We start from the raw sequence: 16808 nt of genomic DNA, 5'->3' as shown, positions 1-16808 counted from the left end.
GGATGCAGGTGTTGAATTTGTCCACATTTTCTATTTATGGTCATGGCCCTAAAAAAAGGAATGGAAGTTTCTTAAAGTGAACCACTGGCTCAGCATAGGGTCTCATTGAGAAAACACTGGATTCTTGGACCGTGATATAGATTACTTCTGGGAAAGATTTCTAGAGCAAGCACCTATCTGTACCTCACAAGAAATGGAAGAACATGTTTGGAAGACAACTTGTTCCAATCATCTAGCAGGCTTTAAGATACACCTTAAGAGGAGAAGACCAATATCTAAACTACACCCAAAGAATAAGTCTAAAAGCAGCAAATCTTACAGCAAGGAAAGAACTGGTAAATAGAAAAGGTTGCCCAGGAATATATACAGTGATATATCAGGCAAACCAAAAAAGACCAGCACTAAAGGACTCAGGAGTACAGAGCATGGGAATAATTAGGAAAAAGTTGACATCCTCACATAGAGGGAAAATATAAAAATGATGAAATTAAAACCTGGTGGGATGAAATTCATGGTAAGAATACAGTACTGGAAAATCTTTTAAAAAATGTGATCCAACAAAAAGGGGGGTTACATTACATATAAAGAATGATTACACTTGTATGGATATGTATTTATTTATTTAGAAAGTTTAAAACCGTGAAAAGACTGGGCAGCTTACAATATTTCAAATACATAATTTACAAGCCCAATTAAAAACTTCTCCACCTAGACAAACCAGCAACAATAATATTCAAAAAGACTACAGGGGCTCCACTAAGAGTCTAATCCCAAACCTGGGAACAGAACTACGTTAATTCATGATATTAATTCTGCTGAAAATGTCTGGGTAAAAATGAAGAAAAATTGATACTGTAGAACACACAACAAAGCAGAATAACAGAGTTGGAAGGGACCTTGGAGGTCTTCTAGTCCAACCCCCTGCCTAGGCAGGAAACCCTACACTACTTCAAACAAATGGTTATCCAACATCTTCTTAAAAATTTCCAGTGTTGGAGTATTCACAACTTCCGCAGGCAAGTTGTTCCACTCATTAATTGTTCTGACTGTCAGGAAATTTCTCCTTAGTTCTAAGTTGCTTCTTTCCTTGATTAGTTTCCACCAGTTGCTTTTTGTTCTACCCTCAGTGCTTTGAAGAATAGCTTGACTCCCTCTTCTTTGTGGCATATTGGAACCCTGCTATCATGTCACCCCTAGTCCTTCTTTTCATTAAACTAGACAGTTTTTGCAACCATTCTTTATATGTTTTAGCCTCCAGTCCCCTAATCATCTTTGTTGCTCTTTTCTGTGCTCTTTCCAGAGTCTCCACATCTTTTTTACATCGTGTCGACCAAAACTGAATGCAGGATTCCAAGTGTGGCCTTACCAAGGCATTATAAAGTGGTATTAAGACTTTACGTGATCTTGATTTTATTCCTGTTTATGCAGCCTAGAACTGTGTGGGCTTTTTTGGCAGCTGCTGCACACTGCTAGCTCATATGTAAGTGGCTGTCCACTAGGACTCCAAGATCCCTCTCACAATTACTACTATTGAGCGAGATACCACATATACTGTATCTGTGCATTTTGTTTTTCTTGCCAAAATGTAGAACCTTACTTTTATCACCATTGAATTTCATTTTGTTAGATAGCATCCAATGTTCAAGTCTGTCAAGATCTTTTGTATCTTAAGCCTATATTTCGGAATGTTGGCTATTCCTGCTAGCTTGGAGTTTTCTGCAAATTTGATGAGCTCCCTATCTTATCCCCTCATCCAAATCATTGATGAAGATGTTGAAGAGTACTGGGTCTAAAACAGAGCCTTGGGGTACCCCACTGCATACTTCCCTCCATGTAGATGCAGTTCCATTGAGGACTACACATTGAGTGTGGTCAGCCATTACAAATCCATCTGGTGGTGGTGCTGTCTAACCCACATTTTTCTATTTTATCTAGTAGTAGGTTATGGTCCACTTTATCAAATGCCTTGCTGAAGTCCAAATAAATTATATTGACAGCATTCCTCTGGTCCACTAATTGTGTCACTTTGTCAAAGAATGCAATAAGATTAGTCTGGCATGTTCTGTTTTTGACAAACCCATGTTGGCTTTTGGTTATTACTTTGTTTGCTTCTAGATGTTCGCTGATTCGTTGCTTGATTATCTTTTCCAGAATCTTCCCTGGTATTGAGGTCAGGCTGATAGGTCTGTAGTTTCCTGGATCTACTTTTTTTCCTTTTTTGAAGATGGGAACTACATTAACTCTTTTACAATCCTCTGGCAGTTCCCCGGTGCTCCAGGATCTTTGAAAGGTATAGCTTAGTGGTTCTGAGATAACGTCTGCCAGTTCCTTCAGAACCTTGGGGTGTAGTCCATCGGGTCCTGGTCATTTGAACTCGTCTAGGGTAGAGAGGTGCTCACTTACCATTTCCTTCCCTATTTTAACTTGTGTTCCTAATCTGTTTTTTATGGTGCTGGTTTTGATAGGTTGGACTTTTTTCCCTTTGTGTAAAGACAAATGTAAAAAAAAAAGTTTAGTAGTTCTGCTTTCTCCTTATTGCTTGTCACTTTCTTGCCATTTTCTTCCAGCAATGGACCAATTGTTTCCTTGACTTTTTTCTTGTTTTTAACATGTTAACATGTTGGAAAAAGCTCTTTTTTTGTAATTTTTTACTTTTTTCACAAGCCTTTGTTCATTGTGAGCTTAGCTTTCCTCACTTCATCTTTGGAGGCTCGGGCTATTCACTGATAATCTGCCTTAGTTATCTGCCCCTCTTTCCACTTTTTATACTTGTCCTTTTGTCTTTCAATTTGTCAGAAAGTTCTTTATGCAACCATGATGGTTTCTTTTGAGAGCTGTTATTTTCCTTCTTCATTGGTATTGTGCTAGACTGGGCTTTTATTATCCCACTTTTCAAAATTTCCCAAGCTTCTTGAGTTGTTTTCCCCTTGAAGATTCTCATCCATGGAATCCTTCCCAAGCTCTAAGTTTATTGAAATTAGCTGTCTTAAATTCCAAGACCCTAGTTTGACTTTGTTCTATTGCTTATGCTTGCATAATGTTGAATTCCAATATTGCATGATCACTCACCCCAAGGTTCCTGTAGCTTCAACACCTTCTATTGTTTTATCTCTGTAAGTGAGAATTAAGTCCAATATGGCTGATCCCCTTGTTCCCTTCTCCACTTTTTGGGAAACAAAGTTGTCTGGTGGGTTTGTTAGAAACCTGTTGGATCATCCACTTGGTGCAAAGTTTGTCTCCCAGTTGATGTCAGGGTAGTTAAAATCCCTCATTACTATTGTGATGTGCTTCCTACATACCTTAGTTAGCTGACAAGCAAAAAGTTCATCTATTTCCTGTGTTTGTTTGGTTGGGTGGCCTATAGAATATACCTATGGCAAAGTCATTTTTTCCCCTTTAATATTGACCCAAATGCATTCAAGATCATTTTTGTCATTGTTGTGCTCTATTTCTGTAGAGATGTAGTTATTTCTTATATATAGTGCAATTCCACCTCCTCTTTTATTTGGTCTATTTTTAAAAAAATAATTTAAATCCCTCTAGCTGTATGTTCCATTTGTGGAACCAAGTTTCTGTAATGGCAACAATATCATATCTGCCTGAATTTACCTGAACTTCTAATTCACCTTGTTTACTCCTCAAACTCTGTGCATTGGGGTGTAGACATCTGAGCCCATTTTGATTAACCCTGTGTTTACTGTCTACATAACCTGTGTTGTACCTGACTGCCCCTACTTTCTTGCCACTTGTTTGATTAGTGCACATGGTATGGCACTCACTATTAAATGCTTGGTTTTGCTTGACAGCAAGGTTGACAATCTTACCTGTACAGACATCTATCTTACATGCACTGATAACTGTATTAATTTTAGATTCTTGGGGACAGAAATGTTCAGTATCAATTAAAAGCAGAAGATATGGATGGAATCTTTGCAAACAGGGAACCAAGATGTCCAGAAAATATGTCACTAGCACACAGGGGAATTTAAGCTATCTGATATCAACTGAGACTCTAACCCTTCACAGAGTGGGAGAGCCAACAGGTTCTACAGGTGCCTTGCTCAGAGAATGGTTTGTGTGAAATATGAGAACTGCTATAAAAGAAAGAGAACTCTTTCACATCCACTCAAAGTTTCAATGCCGCTTCTGTATGAAGCCTTTAATGTGCAACTGTTGTGCCTCGCACAAGGGAGGTGGCTCTACACAGCATCGTCATTTAATTGTAATAATGCCTCTATTTTCTTTTTTTCTTACTGCAGAAAATTCAGTAATGGGTAAAAAGAGAAGGAAGAGAGGATACAATTCCCAATAGACCTCAGTTGCACAGATGTAAACATTTAAACAATTAATATCTGCCATCTGAAATCTACACCATTGGGGGAAAGCTTGTGGTTTAAATTGAAAATATTTGTTATGATGACTCTCTTCATATTTTGTCTTCTCCATTAAATTGTATTTTTGCCGCCCCACCAAACAATTGTTCCATCAGTCACAAGAAGGGGACATTTGGGAGTGACTGCTTTTCCCAATACAGTCATGCTTGGTTTTTTTCAGCCTCCACACGATATAATTTTACCAGGAGAATTGGACTTTGCTGATGAGGAGGACTACAGAAATTGCTTCAAGCTATTATAGTTCTGATAAGCCACCAAGTAGTTATCTGTTGGTTTTCCAGATTCCAAATAAAATGTGACTTATAAGAAGAACAATTAAATAATAAATGTATAAATGTATTCAATTTATTCAATTTATATATTACCTGACTCTCAATGATCCGGAAAGGTCATTACCCACTGAACATTCCTGCATGTTCTTCTCCCCTATCTGCAAATGTAATAGAAAGCTGTGGAAGTGATAAGATAAATGCCCATGGTGGTTCTAGAGCAGGGGTATCAAACTGAAGGCCCGGGGGCTGGAGGCGGCCAGCTGGGTGCTTAGATTTGGCCTGCACGGCCGCCCTGGAAACAGTGAAGACTAGCCCACAGTGCCTCTGCAGCAAAAACGGGCTCCCCAGCTCCATTTTTTGGTTGCAATGGCCTCCTGCAATCCTCTGCCAGTGAAAACAGAGCTCAGGAGGGCAGCCCTCCCAAGCTATGTTTTCGCTGGCAGAGGGTTGCAGGAGGCTGTTGCAGCCAAAAATGAAGCTGGGGAGCCCGTTTTCACTGGCAAAGTGCTCGGGCCACCACAGGTGCCCTCAACATGAGTGACATTGAGCTGGCCATCTCTGTTTTTCCTGTATCTAAATCTTATATTAAAAAAACAATACCTTGTTTCCCAAAGTTCATTTCCAAGGTTTCATTTTTAGTATTTTTATTATGCTAAAGATATGAAGCTCATTAAGTTACATGCTTTTCCCTCTAACCAAATTATAAACTAAGTTTAGAAAGATCAGTAAAAGTGCAATTTTCCCTTTAACTTTTTAATTTATCAAAATGGTTCCAAGTATTTCCTTTAACATGAGAATTTGCATTAATTAACAAACATATTAAAAGTGTCCTTTAGGAAAAAGAAAGCTAGGTTCTAGGAAAAAGAAGAATTGTATATTGTATTTAGGCCTAATTGAATTAAGATTGCGAATGGTTAAGATTCTGATGCACCATCATCTTGTTTCTAGTAAGAAATGTTACAAGGGACTGCCTAATCCCTAAAATGCCCACCTACTCTATGTGTTCTGACAGCGTTGCCTTCCTTTGAGTCCTTTCAATTAAGCAATGTCATCTATACAGTGTGTGCTGTTTTTATTGCAAGGATTATTTTATATTTAATTTTGTAAAACTATTCATAATCTTTTGGAATCAGATGGATGGTGCCCAGCTGGATCAGACTCCTTGCCTATCTAGTCCAGGCAATTGTTTTCACAAGGGTCAACCAACTGCCCAAGGAAATCTACCAATCTCCTAGCAGATAGCCTCCAGAGGCAGTCGCACTGCCACCAAAGTTAACAGCCATTCATCTCCATGACTTCCATGAATTAGTCCAGCCATTTTTTGAAGCCAGCCAAGATGGTAGCCAGTACCACTTGATGATATATTTCAACCATTTTCTTATATTTTTCTGGCATGACTTTTTGGCACACGCATACATACTCAAATTTGTTCAATTCCTTTTGATGGAGGTACAAGGAAACACCAGCTGTGAAGAACCTCTAGGAAGCACCATATCTTCACTCCCTGGAAAGAACTTGAGAGACCAACCACCACCTATCAAACAGGTGACTCAAAGCTTGTTTTCCTCTTTCTTCTCCTGTCTTCCTCCCTTTCTATTTTTGTATCACATCTATTTAATTGTAAACCAAAGGGCAAGAATCATCTCCTCTGTTCAGCCCTTGCTAAGTCTCAGATGCTTTTTAAGCATTGAGCAAAGTCATATCACATACTGTATGCTAACAAAACTCAGCATTAACTCCTCCACAATTTCTTCTTTCTCTGGAAATGTCCAAATTCCTTTATATCAAAGTTTTCTGTATTAACAGCCATGTGATATTTAACATTTCACTGGTTAAAGGCCAATACCGAGAAAGCCAACCTGGCAATCTGATCAATTTCACACAGTGGCTTGTAGTCCACCAGAATAGATTGTGCAGTTCCTTCTATTGTTTTTGCCACAACAGAAAATAGAACAATGGCTCTGGACAATGCAAGTGGTGGCACTGACCTGCCATTGGCTGATCTTCAGAATGATGTTACGGAATTTCTTCCAGACTCAAAGATATAACCAGAGAAAATTGGCTGCAGGTTTTTTTAAAAAAAACTTGACCCCAAAGTCAGCAGCCTCTCATAGCAAGAAGCATTAAAGATTTAACTAACAGGCCTCTATTTATATAATCTGGTGTTTCCACCCTAATCACATCATTACAGGTACACACAAGCTTGATCATATACCATACAAATTTTTGAGCATGCATATTTTGCTTAATTTACTTCTCCCTAAACCAGCTCAAACTGATTTTTAAGCACTCTTTTAATTGCTGCTTTCTGCAAGTTTAAAAATTCTCACATGCACAGACTATCTTCAAGGTGATCACAGATTGATAACAATTGGACCTGTAGTCTGTGGTCTAACACAGCCTGGAACAAGCATATTGCCTACCATCTATATATATAAAAGCGAAAACCACATTAATCACAAAATCTCCAGAACCGTAAAGCCTACAAACTTTATGTATTCATTTCAAAAGATCTAAGTCCCAGAACTCACTGTAACATCATTGCAAAAAAGGCATTAAGAGTTGTAAATCTTATTTTAAGAAGTTTTCTCTCTGGTAATGCTTTTCTTCAAACTAGGGAATATAAAACCTTTGCCAAACCTATACTTAAATACTGCTCACCTGCCTGAAACCCTCACTGTATTTCAGACATCATTATATTAAGAGAGGGTCCTAGAAGAGTACTCAAATCTTCTGCTCGAAATAAAATTCCCTATATCACCAGGCTTGAAAGTTTAGATCTAGATAGCCTCGAACTACATCGTCTCTGTTCCGACATATGCTTAGTTCATAAGATTATTACCAAAATGTCCTATCTGTAAATGAGTACTTTAATTTCAACCGCAATAACACAAGGGATATCAATAGATTCAAACTCAATGTAATTTGCTCTAATCTTGATTGTAGGAAATATGACTTCTGCAATAGAGTAGTAAACGTCTAGAACACTCTACCTGATCCTGTTGTTAGTCTCTCTAATCCCCTTACCTTTTACCTTAAACTGTCTACCATGGATCGTTCATGTTTCTTAAGAGGTCTCTAAGGGGACGTGCCTACCATCCCTGTCCTACTGTTCCCAATTATATGTAATCATTCTGTGTTTATGGCTATGTTTTGCTTATTTATCCTTTTTTTTGGTGCCAATTCTTTTCATGTGTACATGTCTATGTCTGTACTGTTACTTGTTTCCTTGTTCTTGTTGACAAATAAATAAACAAACAAACAAACAAACTTGAAATTTGCCACATATGTTCCTCTTAGCTTCTAGGTGCTCAGTAAGAAAGGATTTTTCGAAATGACCATCAGAGCATTAGTATTTCCTATATTATTATAACACACTCTGATGCTAATTAGTTAGATGTTCTACTCCCCCTCCCAACTTGAAAATAACTCTGGAGAGAATGGGATAGCATAGGACAGGCTTTTGTGGGGCAAGCCTCATGAAGAGAAGGGGCTAGAAAGCCTGAGGGAGAGAAGGGGCTAGGATAGGAAATGTTTCTGTAGGACAAGGCTGAGGGAGAGAAGGGAAGAGGATAGGGGAGGATTCAAGCTGTGTCAATTCATTGAGCCCAGTCACATAGTTTCGTAACGAAGCCAGCTAGTGATATTATACTATTATATCAGCAGTGAGAACCAGTTTGATGTAGTGATTAAGGCACCAGGCTAGAAACTGGGAAACCCTGAGTCTATACCCACTTTAATCACAAAACAAGCTAGGTGGGCAGGTCTCTCTCTCTCAGCCCTAGGAAAATGGTAATACCAAACCACTCCCCAAAACTGTCAAGAAAACTATAGAGAGATGTCCTTAATGTTCTCTGAGCTTGGTTGTTTTCTTGTAAACATTATCCAAACTAGGTAGCACTTTCCCTGTCCGTTTTGGTGGGAGTGATCTTGGAGGTTCTTTGGCCATTCCTACAAACACTGACAGGGAAAGCCACTAGAATATAAACTGAGAGAGAAAGCCCACTCCTTACTAGCGCTGATGATATTATCTAGTAGGTAATATTTTCATAGACATGAAAACAAAAGTATTAAGTATTACATAAAGAATTTCTGTCTAAAAAGAACATTTTCTTTTCTTTTTTTCTTGAACATTTACAATTTTTATTTTAACACATTTGAAGAACGAAATAAATGAAAATAAATAATTTTTTAAAAAATCATTAAAACCAATAGCCATTCTAAAGTCCCTCCCATGGCACCCAATAACGAAGAATTCTCCTCAAGATAGATAAGTTGGGTTGGACCTGGTTAGTACTTAGAAGGAAACTAACAGAAAATAACAGGCTAGCTTGATTTAGAAATTTTTTTAAAAAAATCTCAGAAGTAAGCAATGGGAAACTATTTCAATACAGTTGCCAAGAAAAGTACATAGAAGTCAGTAGGAATCATGTCCTGTAACTGGGCAAAACAGTGCATGAATAAGACAATTTTTGAACTGAGGTATCTCAAATGGGCTAACTTACAGAATGTATCCAAAGTCCAGATCCATAACTCCCAAGGGAATAAAATTTGGGAAAGTTGTGACTGTTTCAATGCTACTGGCTGCTGCTGTGATGCTGCTATGGTCAGATAATCTTCATTTTCAACATTCTGGGGTAGTTTCCCAGCCAGTCTTGCAATCCCCCACTCCCTCCCCCACCCAGCGGATGGGATGGGATGGGATGGGGTGAGAAGGGAAGGGGAGAGAAATTTCTGCTGCTCCTTGCAAGATTCCTACAAGGAAACTCAGTGGGGAAACTGGTAGGAAGTAAGAAGTTACAGCTGCTGCCACTGCTTTTTGCCCTTGGTCATTCTGTTTCTTTGTTTGGGTATGGGAATATCTCTGTAATGATAACCCAACAAGACATGGGTTGTCTAATGTTAATACAAAAGTCATCCAAACATTATTTTCAGTATTCTCCTATGATGTGAAAAAACAAAAATAAAGAAATCGCAACAAATATTGAAAGGATTATACTGTTTTTTCGAGGCTATTATTGACCTAGGTCTGAAATAGTAACAGAGAAGAAGTAAGCAATGGGGGGGAAATCCATCAAACTTACAACTATAGAAAGAGGCATCTGTTGAGGAAGTGTCAGAAACAGTGAATCCTACCTAGTCATCAGTCTACCCTATAAATATGTATAGAAATAGCTACAGTGGCATTCTTTCTATCTTCTTTGGGGCAAGTTTCTTTGCTTAGACTTTCACACAAAAGTCTCACTATAATTCAACTGAATTAGATGGCAACTGGACATTGAAAGCACAAAACCTGTCACTATACATTTTTCTAAGCCAACACGCAACACCAATCACTTAAGCAAGCTGCAATGATCTACCAGAGACTCAAATTTCAACTTGAATGCAGTGAAGGGTATGACAGAGGGACTGTATGTCATAGATAGCTAATTTGTAGCATAGGAAGGGGAAGGATCTACCTGACATATTCTGACAGGTACTGAAATTAAGGGATGCACCAGCATTTCTGCCTGCCTTTCCAGAATCATGGCATTTTCATTTGTAGAATCTTTGTCTCCCAAAAGGGGTGGGTATAATTGTTAAATTCAAATAAAAGCTGCAGTTATTATCACAAAACTTAAATTCAGCAGCTGAATCCTGTCTGATCCATTCTCCTTGCATCTTCCTGCCTTCTGACTCTATCATTAAGTGATTGTGAAACTCTGCCAAATGTTTAATTTGAGCATGAATTCATATAAGCATATCCTACTAGATATGTTGTCACTTTTTATGGCAGCACTCAAGCAATCCTGGAACTCCATATGCATTTAGCATTTTTATAAACCACAGGTTAAGCAACTGTGAGGCCCGAATAAAAACAAATAAATAGAAGTATATAAACAGGTCTCCTTGGGACCTAATTTTCTTTTATTCATTCCAAAATCCACAGTACAACATTTTCATTTTTTTTAATTAATTAAAGGTTGCTGCATAGAAAGCAAACTTTGAATTTGTTCAAAAAACTTCATCAAGCTGAATATAAATTAAACCAACAAACATGAGTGAAAGCCAAAACAGAGCAGTATAGTCTGCAATTCAGAATTCCTTTGCGATGGTGAGTTTTGCAGACATACACGTGGTTTTCATTTAGTAACCACACGGGGACCAGCAATTTGGTTTTTAAGTGAAGCAGGATTGCTAATTAAAACTGTGATTGTGCTCATGATCCTATTTCAGCTTTTCTTTGCTTTACAGACTTTCAAAGATCATAAATACAAGCACTAGTCATAAAGTTACTTTCTCATCACTGTCGTAATTGCAAATGGTTGCCAAAGTAAGCAGTCGCTAAATGACTGTAATTGGATTAGGTATGCAAATTGTAAAGCAGTCTTAAGAAATCCCCAAATTGCAAAAACATACTATGATGTATATTTAGAGTAGTTTGACAAATTACCGTATTTTTTGGAGTATAAGACCAGTAGTGGATTTCAATTTTGGTTGCTACCGGTTTGCTTGTGAGCATGTGCGCAACGCTTCTGCACATGTGCACAACGCTTCTGCACATGTGCAGAAGCTTCTGCGCATGCACAGAGACGTCTGGGTGGGTGGGAGGAGCCTCCCGCCACCAGCTCTACCTCTTCACCCGATCCAGGGTGAACCAGTAGCAACCCACCACTGTATAAGATGCTCCAGACTATAAGACACACCTGCCTTTTTAGGGGAGGAAAACAAGAAAAAAAAAATCTGCCTCTGCCTCCCAACAATTTGCCTCCTTGCAGCAAACAATTTGCTTTAGTTTCATTTTCAGCACAGCCTGATTATCGCAAGCAAAAAAATCTGCCTCCCAGCAATTTGCCTCCTTGCAGCAAACAGCAGAGGCCTGCTCAGCAATAGGCAATGGAAATCCCTGCAGCCTGAAACAGCTGAGGGTCGGGAGGCCAATCCAACCGGCAATCAGCTGTTTGTGCTAATCAGGCTGTTCGGAAGCTGAAACGGGCTATTTGCTGCTGGGAGGCAGAGGCTAAAAGGTGGGGACCGGCAGGTGGGTGGGGCTACATTTGGTGTACAAGTAAAGATAAAGGTTCCCCTCACACATATGTGCTAGTTGTTCCGAACTCTAGGGGGCGGTGCTCATCTCCATTTCAAAGCTGAAGAGCCAGCACTGTCTGAAGACGTCTCCGTGGTCATGTGGCCAGCATGACTAAATGCCAAAGGCACACGGAACGCTGTTACCTTCCCACCAAAGGTGGTTCCTATTTTTCTACTTGCATTTTTACGTGCTTTTGAACTGCTAGGTTGGCAGAAGCTGGGACAAGTATCGGGAGCTCACCCCGTTACATGGCACTAGGGATTCGAACCGCTAAACTGCCGACCTTTCTATCAACAAGATCAGCTTCTTAGCCACTGAGCCACTGCATCCCCTTATTCTGTGTATAAGATGCACCCAAATTTTCACCCTCTTTTGGGGGGAGAAGTGCATCTTATACTCCGAAAAATACAGTACATATCACACCCCACCCTAAAAGGAAAGGAAAGGAAAAAGAAAGTTATCACAGTTGTCATTCCCTTCCATTCTCTTATTTTCCAGTTCTGACCTCTAACCTTTGTCTTGTCTTTCTGCTCATGGCTTCTACATCATTCCACAGTTTATTGTCCCGTAAGCCTTACTTTCAAATATCTTGACATGATAAATAATAATAATTATTCAGAATAATCATTCTGAAATTCTCATCCCTCCTCTCCCGGGGGTCCCATCATGAAATTTCTCTGCTTCTCTAAATGTACAACTGAACCAGGGCTGGATTATGGCCAATTGATGCCCTAAGCAGAGCCAACTGTACCCCTTGACAGAAGCAAAACTCTTCATTCCAAGAGATGGAATGTGATATCTAAGGACACCTTCAAACAAAATTTTTAAACTTTAGTCACTCAACCATGCCACTTAACAACGCAGATTAAGTTTGCTGTGGTCAATAAGTACAATTAGAACAAACTGAATAAAGTTGAGCATAGCAGTGAAAGAGCTAAGAGTATGATAACCAACTTTGGAGGAGGGTGGGACATATTGTGGACATATTGGTAACAGTTAATCCCACACCTGAGTTGAATAGCCAAAAGAGTTGAATTTCTAAATGAATAGGTGAGTATTCATGTTTCATGAATGAGGCATCAGTACCAAAGGGGAACATCCTATTAGATTTTTAATTCCAAGTCCAGTCAGTAATCTGACAGTCCAGATGCTGCTTAACTATTATTCCCAAGAGCTAACCAGCGTGGTCTACTTTTAAAAATAATGGGAGATGTAATTCAGCAATACTTGGCTCTTACCCACTGTTCCAAGGCATTATTCAGTCAGCTTTCTATAACTGTCATATCGCCATTTTTTCATGTGCTATTTTGAGTGCTATAACGTCACTTTTTTCTTATGATAATGAAGGAAACTTACATTCTTCGATTGCCAGATTGTTCTCGGTATTAAACCCATTTCACTCATATGGGATTTTCAGAATTGTTCAAATTTTCCTTTAAAACTACTAAAGTAAATAGCCAGTAAGTTGGAAGTCTGTTGTCATATAAGAGAAAATAGCAATACCTCCAATATTTGTCTGCTTTCTATGTTTTTGTACAATGATAGTGTGGATCATAAAATAGTTTAATGCTCCAGCGTATTACCAAAAACTATACATTTCTGAACATGCTGATGTGGGAATATTATTTTGTTGCCAGGGTTGGGCAGAAATAGCACAGAAAGTAATACAAGTTTTAAACTAATTTAAATGTGTAGTATAAACTATTACCCTGATAATAGGGAACAAATGTAACGGTTAAGCCCATGCATCTTATCCTTTGTGATGGGCCCATATCTGCTGGGAGCATAATTAAGATAAACAGAGGAGGCAAGTGCTATGGGGTTTATGAAGAATGCACAATATACACATAATGTAAGTGCTAATATATTTGTATCCTATATTATACCCAGCCTTATTCATTACCTATTTTTGCCAAATATAAGATATGTATAGTAACTAAGAAAGGACCTACAAATGAATAGATGACCTTGCCCAACTGGGCCTATGAGATTGACCATAGGGTAAAAATAGATTACCCTTAAATTAAATGAGGCAGTGCTATCCATTTGACTAGCTTCCAACCATCAACTGAGAAAAAGACAGCCCTGGTTTTTACTGGAAGGAGAAAGAGAAATCTTTGTGCAATATCCACTTTCAAATAGTAAGTGAAGTACATCTGTTTCATGCATGCTTGATTTTTCAGGAACATTTATTTATATACAGATGCAAGACAATCCTTGCATAGCTAACAATATGGAAATATTACAGACTTCTCAAGCCTTCCTACGTTTTTTTTCATCAGTTTCTCTGGACTTGATTTCCTAGAAAAAACTTTACAAATTAAAAAAAAAAGCACAACCGTATGGGAAAACATTTTTGTTCTGATAGAGATAAGCCCTTAGAGAACGTTGCCAACTCCAAACTCCTACCCTCAAAACAATGCTGTAAAGCACTGCACACCAAAACAACTAGACACAAGAACGCCATCACTCTGCTAAACAAATAATTTCCTCAACACTGTCAAACTATTCACTATTCACTGCATTACTATTACAATTAATCTTGTCATCGTTCCTATCACCCATCTGCTCCCACTTATGACTGCATAACTGTAACTTTGTTGCTTTGTTGCCTTACGATTTATATTGATTTTGTTTCCTAGTATGATTTGATTGCTTATTTGTACCTTAATGACTATCATTAAGTGTTGTACCTTATCATTCGTGACGAATGTATCTTATCTTTTTATGTACACTGACAGCATATGCACCAAGACAAATTCCTTGTGTGTCCAATCACACTTGGCCAATAAAGGATTCTATTCTATTCTATTCTAAAAACCTTCCCTGATTGAATATTGAGCCTTGGCCAAGAAAGCCCCATCAAGTTCATTTTCCATATGAGACTAGCACTGATTTCACCATTCCACATGTCTTTTCAGACATACATCCAGGGGAGTCACTTCTACAATTTCAACAATCCATGCAACTGGAGAGGGACGGGCAGCTATATCTTCACTCCCATTCACTTACACCAGCTAAAATCTTGCTGTTTATCTTATGTTTTGAGCTATCCTATTGAGTACCATAAGAAATAACTCTTCTTCCACCTTTCTCTCCTTGGTGTTTACACCTTTCAAATACTTGTAGGCTGTTATCGTGTCATCCGTTTAGCCAAGCTATACATATTTAGCTCCTGTAATCTCTCTTCATCAATCAGTCTCTCCAACCTCTTAATCATTTCTGTTGCTCTTCCCTGAATTCCTTCTAATTTGTCAACTTCTCCTCTCTTGCTAGAGGAGCGCCCAGAGTGGAATGTAATTTCTAAGCCCATCTTCACAGAGCAGCATAGAGAACGATTACCTTCAGGCACAGAGACAGAATGACTCTGGATATTGTCATACAAAGACACCTCATTACATACATTTGACACTGGAAAATAGAACTGGAAAGGGCTTCTTTTTTTAAATATTCTCTGACAGTTGATAGACATTGAGCCAGAAGTAACCTAGTCCAATAAAGAGCAAAATAAAGTTTATGTATGTATGTGTATGAGTATGTGTCCGTATATGTCTCTCTCTCTGCATTTATGTATATATCATGTCCTTGGAATTATACTAACAGCATATGTAGCCATTAGGATAGCAGGTACATATCACTGAAGAGGAGACCAGTTGGCAATTTCCACATGCTGATTTATGTATATCTGCAAATTTTAAAAGAATTACTGGAATTCAATTAGTATTAAAATGCAGCTTAGTATAGCAGCAGGAGTTTTGATCAGGTGACTTTTTCTGTCCAGATGCTATTGAACTGTAGGATTGTTTCAGGGCATCTGTTTTTCTCACATTATTTTTTAGGATGTCTTATCTTTAAATTGGACATGGATTGGTCAACATTTCAAAAAGAAGGCTGGCTTCTATATAAATCGATAAATGACCCATCTCGAAGAAATACACATTCTACAATAAAATCAAGAGCAATCACAGATTGGACAGACACCGATTTTTCTTTTTCCTAAAAATAGAAAGGTGCTGTGGTGGCAGCAATAGCTGTGCTGTGCAAAAATAATTAGTCATGCCTAAATTGTGAATAACTGTGTAAAAATTATGAACACAGATTCTGCCCTCGGGGTTACAATCTCAAGGTAGAGACATGACACACAGAAAAGAAAGAAGAGCTGATCTAGGAACCCAGGATGAACAGTGATTTAAATATGTCAATGCAGGGATTTTTCTTCCTCTCTCACTCAACAAACGGCGGCGGCTGCTGAATCCCAGGGTGGGGCCATGACAATTCGCCACCACCAACTAACTGCAGGACAACTTGCCACGGCCAACTCACCGTGGGAAAACACACTGTGGGACAAGAGTTACACTAATATTAAAGAAAGAGTGGAATAGAATCATTAAAGAAAGGATGCAAAAGGAGGGACAAAATGAAATATTAATGGCAAAAATTAAAATATTTTTTAATTTATTTTAAATAATTAAATAGAAGTTTTTTGTTTGTTTGTTTACATTTATATCCCGCCCTTCTCCGAAGACTCAGGGCGGCTTACAGTGTGTAAGGCAATAGTCTCATTCTATTTGTATATTTACAAAGTCAACTTATTGCCCCCCCAACAATCTGGGTCCTCATTTTACCTACCTTATAAAGGATGGAAGGCTGAGTCAACCTTGGACCTGGTGGGGCTTGAACCTGCAGTAATTGCAGGCAGCTGTGTTTAATAACAGGCTTCTTACAGCCTGAGCCACACCGCGGCCCTGTGTTAAATTGTCCCGCAGGAAGTTTTCCCATGGTGAGTTGTCCTTCAGCAAGTTGGCTGTGGCAAGTTGTCCCATTCCACCCAGGACAAGGGCCAGCTGGCTAGCAGGTCACTAAGGATGTGCATCTCTGGACTTGCTATAATTCTAAACCCATGCAAATTCTGTTTGACCAAGACAACAAAGGATTGAAAAAAGTGTGTGTGTGTGTGTGTTCGTGTATATACCATGGAAAATTTAGGCCAATGCATCACATAATGGCCCCTTCAATACTCTGAAAAGCTATTATCTGGCTCCAACTTCAAGGTTTTCCTTCCTGCCATATCTC

General features: G+C 38.7%; 1 protein-coding gene across 3 annotated transcripts in view; it reads right to left on the bottom strand.

The window, feature by feature from the left end:
• ELFN2 (extracellular leucine rich repeat and fibronectin type III domain containing 2) overlaps window positions 1-16808 on the bottom strand; it is a 208846-nt gene that overhangs the window by 176339 nt on the left and 15699 nt on the right. Inside the window, exon 2 of one of the 3 annotated variants that reach the window (XM_058191292.1) lies at window positions 4760-4824. The exons of the other annotated variants lie outside the window; for them this stretch is intronic. The gene's annotated coding sequence lies outside the window, so the exon portion shown is untranslated. The remainder of the gene's footprint in view (window positions 1-4759; window positions 4825-16808) is intronic. 3 annotated transcript variants of the gene reach the window in all.

This window comes from Ahaetulla prasina, chromosome 7 (assembly GCF_028640845.1).
Source record: "Ahaetulla prasina isolate Xishuangbanna chromosome 7, ASM2864084v1, whole genome shotgun sequence".
NCBI classification, from domain to species: domain Eukaryota; kingdom Metazoa; phylum Chordata; class Lepidosauria; order Squamata; family Colubridae; genus Ahaetulla; species Ahaetulla prasina.
Note: the sequence above shows the minus strand (reverse complement) of the source record. Positions and strands in the feature narration are given on the sequence as shown.